Source organism: Anser cygnoides, chromosome 2 (assembly GCF_040182565.1).
Source record: "Anser cygnoides isolate HZ-2024a breed goose chromosome 2, Taihu_goose_T2T_genome, whole genome shotgun sequence".
In the NCBI taxonomy this organism is placed as follows: Eukaryota; Metazoa; Chordata; class Aves; order Anseriformes; family Anatidae; genus Anser; species Anser cygnoides.
Genome location: NC_089874.1, coordinates 44,203,146 through 44,209,825, shown reverse-complemented (window position 1 = coordinate 44,209,825; position 6,680 = coordinate 44,203,146).

Genomic DNA, 6,680 nt, shown 5'->3' with positions numbered 1-6,680 from the left:
GAAAAGGGCTCCAAAACACAGGGAAGCAGGAAGAACTTTATCACAATGCAAAGACAGCACAAGAAGCTCCAGGACGCCAATGGCTCAGAGTGACTTGGTGGACAAGGAAATGAGGGACATTCCTATGTTTTATAGATTAATTAGAATGGTGAGAGGAAAAGTGCTGTGAAAGACACAGTAGAATAAGAAAAAGGTTATATTGGAAAAGAATTAAATGGAGAAACATTTTTAAAAATCTGGCCTTCTGCTCAAATTTAAATGTAGGTACTGGATATAACCACATAACAAGAATACTGTATATGAAATATTTATTCCTACAGAAGTAAGATAAAATATTACTGAAGTCACATATGCGGACTGCATACATTTACCACAATATGAAACCACAAAATGTTTATTTTTAAAGCAATTTATTATGGCTACAACTTGCAGGCTTTATCATATATTTTGGAAATTTGTAACACATACCTGAAATCAGACTATGTAATTAGACAGAGATCTGTATTTGCCTGGCAGAGGAAGCAGCGTAGTGTTCCTTCCTCACTCCGTTTCTGCTGTCGTGATGGATGTCCTCCTGGCACTGTATCTGGCTTCTGTGTTCCTCACGTGCCGAAGAAATGAATGAATAAGAGGAAGCAGCCTGCAGAAACTCTCTGTGATTAATCCTTCTTTCAGGCTTACTTTGCATTGCTGCAATATATCTACCATAAAGGAGGTTTCACTTGACTCAGTACAAGAGAAAAATCAGCCCCACGATGTGTCTCACCGCCACTGAATCCATATACCTATGCATACACCCCTAATGTTCCCGACTGGCATTTCAAATGTCTGTTCAGAGGCAAAACAAAGCAATCAGAGATTTCAGATGCAATCTGAATGACATGAGCCAGACAAACTCTTCAGCTGAAGTGCTGCTGTTAATCTCTTTCCAAAACGTTGAACATTGTGTTAATAAACATTAATATTTGTTTCAAAACCTTAGGAATATGTGGCTGAAATACAGTTACTGTATTCCTACAGTGAGGGTCAGCAAGTTTCCACCATAAATCATCATCTTAAACACAAATGCAACACGGCATCTTGTAAACAACTAGGGAAAAAAAAAAAAAGTATACTCAGCAACGTCCAGTGAGAAACAGAATGCAGGAAAAAAAGCGAATTTCTTATAAACATGTCATGTTGAATAAAACAATATTTTTCCTTTCTTTATTTTATTTGGTACTGTTACTCAGTCAGGTAGGTTTGCTGTGAACGAGTTTCATAGCACAGTACTTCCCTGAAGTAAAATACAATCCTATGATCCTTTTTCTTCACCTTGTCAAGATTCTTGCCAAAGTAAGGTGAAATTATTTTATTTTGCCATGAGGTGCAAGATATTTTCTTTTATTGTGAGTAAATAAATGTAAATAAATCTATGAAATATTCTGGTTTGGGTGGGGGAAAGGGGGTGTTTGATGTTAAAGCCTGAATCACATACCTTTGAAACCACATTCAATCACATACCTTTGAAAACTTTAAATTCAGATAAAAAAATAACATTATTTAGAAGACCAGTTAATCCTCATCCACATCCACAGACCTGCCGCCATCATATAGGGTTTAAGAATTAAACCCAGGCCTTTCCCTTGAGCGCAGCTTCACCGAGAGAAGGGCAGGGAGAAGAAACTGGCAGGTGCTGGGAAAGGGACAAGAGCGAAGCATCTGTTCCTGTGGGGATTTTTCTGTCCTCCCACACATTAAGGGGAGAGAGGCATACAAAGAGTGCACAGCGTTTATTTTTAGCCAGTCAGACAAAGGGCCATCACATTACTCTGTCTCAAGGATGGCTACAAACGCCTGGTGCTAAGATCTGATTTTTTCCCACTCATGTTTTGATTTTTTTTCCCCCTTACTTTGTAAATGTTATCTTACATTGCCAGGCACATTTCTAATATATATCTTCTTGGCGCACTTGGTTCAAACCTGCTACATAGCAGAATTTTGCACATAGCACCTCTCGATACAACATAAGGATACATTTCTTCAGGATTTAAATAAAAGCCAAAAAAACATAAGCCTCCTTCCACTCTAAAGAACCTTCCCAGTTCTGTTTACTGAATATATAGAGATATATTTCAAGGTTTGCTTTCAAGTGAGAACTCTTACTGCTAGTATTACTCCTCTTATTACATTAAAAGCATTAAAAAAACAAACAAAAAAACCCAAACACTTCCTAAGAACTGTGAGGCAATTCTAAATCAACTATTAATCATCTCATTCCCCATATTGCCAATTTTTGTTTTCTGTTTGTTTTCTATTGGGCTATATTTTTTCTATCAATTATCAGATTACATTCACAATTTGTTTATATTAACCAAAGTAATCCATTTGTTCAGTTCAGAGGATGAAGATGATTTTAACAGGCAGTTCTACTGAAAAGGGCATAATTCTTAATTGAGATATTACTCACAATTCAGAGAAATAGAAATACAGAAAAGAGTATCTTCCTCCACCATATGAAACAACATACCACTTAGCTAAAATAGCAGTTTCTAACCCAGGAATTTAAGGAAGTAGACATGTATTTCTGAGCTCTGTAGACCTCCAATGACTAGACTTTTAAAGGAAAAAAATATGGAAGGAACAGCACAGGTTTGTGTAAATAAAATAAACATATTCCAAAATTTATATATACATATATATATATATTATGATTTTACATGTATTTTTAAATGTATTCCAAACTGAAAATAGGGATGTCTTTCAGCAAGTAACAGCTTCCTGTGCAGAGGATAAAATCATAGTAGTGAGATGATGAAAATATAAACCCAACACATTTAATACAGTACTATGTAACTAGAATACGTAACTAGAATATGTAACTAGAATATTTATTTCCAGCACTGTAGAATGCTTGCTTTGGTGGCAGCTATAATGTTCATTATCTCCTAAGGAGGGCTATGGGTTTTGAAACATTAGTTCCTTTCAAGACTTTTTTAAATAGTCCTGGAAATACCAGCCAAGATCTGGGCCAGGAAAAGGACTGATTAGAAACTAAGCCCTGTGGATGAGAGATTCTCAGACCGCACAACGGAGCAGTTGGCTGACGGTTTGGCAACCCCTAACTTGGAAAGGCACGTTTGCATTAATTATTGCAAAGTAGCCAGAGAACAGGTTTACTATTTTTTAGCTCCTCTGTACTAGTCGTCTCTATGAACATTTTTCTTCTGCAGTAACTGGAAGATACCTTACCTCATTCCCACTGAAGACAGAGCAAACACAAACTTCTTCACGGATGACTTGAGACAACCTGCCTGAAGTAGCTACCACACCGCCCATAAACACCTTCCTTGTTTCATGGTAACCTGTCTTTGTAGCCGTGCCATCTGAGAACCAAAAAGGCTCATACAAAGCAAACCAGCTACTTGAGAAGCAGTCACTCAACTGCTCGGGGCAAAGAACCAAATAAAGGAGCAGAATTGTAAATAACGCACAAGGAAGTGCCTACTGCTGACTGTCTCCACAGTAAGGAGAGAAATTTCTCATTTGTATATATTTTTCTTTACATAATACTGTTTATTCAGAAAAAAATATATAACAAAGACATCTCTCTCTTTGAAGAAACAATCCTGCTCAGACCAAAGGAGCAATCATACCGGGTGTCCCTGAAGGAGCTGAATGTGCCTTGAGGGGGAATGTACTGGGTGTCCCAAAGGGCAGGCAAGGCACTCAACTCTTGGCCGGTTGTCTTCTATGCATGCATAGGAAGCACATATTTATACTTGTCAGACAGATATGGAAGGCACATCTTAAATCCCACTGATTCCAAGTAAATTTCAGGGTGTACTATGTTTAAGGTGCTCCACTACATCAGCTGCAGAATGCTAACTAGCTTAGATTAAAGAAATAAAACACTGTATCTGTGAAAGGAAACTCCCTTGTCTCCTTTGCAGCAGACCATAATACTCTGCTTCATAAAATTACAATTATCCACACACATTTTAAAAAATTCACGATTAAGTATGCAGAGAAGAAATGCAGAAGTAAGTGGCCACACTGCTGCACGCTCTACAGAACTTAGATCACCAACCTGCAAAAACACATTACTGGATGAGTAACACAACTTGTACTTGGTCAAAAGAAAAACATAAACTTGTTAGACAAAACTGGTCATCGTCTCATATTTCTTATGGATTAATCCCATTAAGTCTCCCCAAATGTGGTTGTTATTCCCAAGCATTATCCATACAGTTCACAATAGTAAATTTCAGCATTCATGTTGAAATACTCATTCTGTGCTGATGTTGTCCACTTGCAATTTGTGCTATTGTTAATTATTCAGCTAAGTCAAACAGTATTTTTTTTCATTTCCTAAAGGAACAACTTGAGCGTTGTAAACAAGAAAATAACCAGTGATTCACTTTCAAGATTAAGCTTCAGATGACTAGCTGTTAATACAACAAAAAAGCACTTTCAAAAATCATTTAACATCTTCATGAATGCTGCCTGAATGTTAATCACACACTAATTCACACCAACAAATGATGACAAATCACACTCGTCTTTTTCTTTTAAAGGTTTGGTTTTGTACTTTTATATAAACTATAGCCAAAGGCAACAACATATCTTGCTGGAAATTCTACTTATTTCTTCATTGCTGCCTTTTCAAAGAGATGCTTTCTGCACAGCGAACTACTAGTGCGTATTGAGCGCTGTGACCTTTATGATTTTGATTTCAACAACAAGGTCAACATTGCTAAGAAGACAGTTTTGCCTTAAAGGCAAAATCTCTCCAACAACCTAAAACGGATCTTTTAAATGTAATTGAACTGTAACAATTCATTTCCATAGGCTTATGAAAAAAGATGCCTTCTAAATTCGCAAGCAATTTCATAGTATTTGGCCACTGACAATACATGTAGACAGAGAAACTGGACCTTTACTTTTGGGATTTTGTGCAATGCTAATTCAGACAAAAGTTTTTTTATGTGAAGACTGAGAGCCAACGAGGAGCCCTGTGTTAAGAACAAGCAGAGGAATACAGAATAACCGTCGCACATCAGAAACTGGGAAAGGCACAGAATACATGAGAAACCAAGACCCCACTCCTGTGAACACTAACAACTGTGCACAGGAGGTGTCTTCCCCTGATGGTCCCCCCTTGGTCAGCACAGTGCATCTCGCTCAAAGCTGTACAGCTGAGTCCTCTCAGGGTCTGCACTCTGGCATCACCCCAGGGCAGCTCACAGAGGGATGTGGATCTTGTTGTTAAGCCATGGACAAACCCTTTTTCACGTTAAAACTGTTGCTAACATTCAACATCTGAAATGAAATAGTCATCATAATTGATGGATGTGATTCTTCATTTTGTATATCTTGCATAGCCAGAGCTACCCCTGCAAGTATAATAGTGACTGGATATAAGATACCAAATCAGAACGGTAATTTTCCATGTGGATATACATAGACATAATATTTTAAGAAAATGTATTCCAAACATGTAACTTAAAAAAATAGAATTTGATAAAAACTTACAATTTGTTACTGGGGAAAGATATTTAATGTGCTTGGATAAATCACTACAGGTTACGTGAGGCAACAGAAAATGAGGCTTTTGCATTTGCTGGACATCATTATCATCAGCTCCTATTTGCAGTTTCCTTTGGGGTAAAAGCTGCACGGAGTGGTCGTTCACATATTTTCACAAGATCATCTTTGGCAGACAGAAAATTATCTTACAGGGGAAGAAAGGAAATAATGTTTTATAGATTTTCTTTCTTATTCTGTCATTGCTTCATCTCTGTTACAGGCTTTTGCTAAATTTCCTCCTCCTACCATGCGCACAGCTGAGTATGAATAACACTCACTGCACAGCAGCCCTGCTTTTTATTCAAGATGCTGTATCAGCGTACCACCTAGTCGATGAAGACTTGATTCTATCAATGTTTGTTTCAACCTCGCTCTTCTTTTTTTTTTCCCAAACTATCCCGAGAGCAGAATGACCAAGCATTTCCCTTTTCACTTTTCTGTATTTCCTGAGAGTGAAATAAAACGGAGAGGAGGAATAATAGGAGGGAGGGATTGCTTCTGGTGAAGGTAGCAAATACACCAGTCAACCATGATCAGAACTGTCAGGTGTGAAAATCTGGTACGTGAATCCTCAGAGAATTTTGACTATACACATCTCTTTCAAAGGCACACGGCAAAATCCTCCATTACAAGAGGATGAGACGGTGAAAGCCACCTTAAAAAGGCTCCACAGTGAATGGATGTCAGGGGAAGGAGGAGGGGAGAAAGAAAAGAGGTGGTCTTTCTTTCACTGTGACTAAGCTTTGGCAGATTTGCAATCACCAGATACATTTTTTTTTTTCCAGCTAGCAACATTAACCTCCATGAAAACAGAAGGGCAGGAAAACTGCACCATCTTTTCTCAACATCAATATGTTCCCTGCTCAGCACAAAACAATATGTTCTTATTATTATTCCTCCATGTAGTCTTTTATTTTCTATAACTTTCACATATTTAAGTATTGATTGCTGTCATACACATTTTGTTTAAAACAAAAACAAACAAACAAAAAAACCCTAGGGGAATATCATTTACATACCTCAATTTAATATAGGTCACATGCAAACAATATATGGGAAATCATTTAAAATAATGAGTAACACAAAGAAATTTAAAACTCTTGTTATTTTCA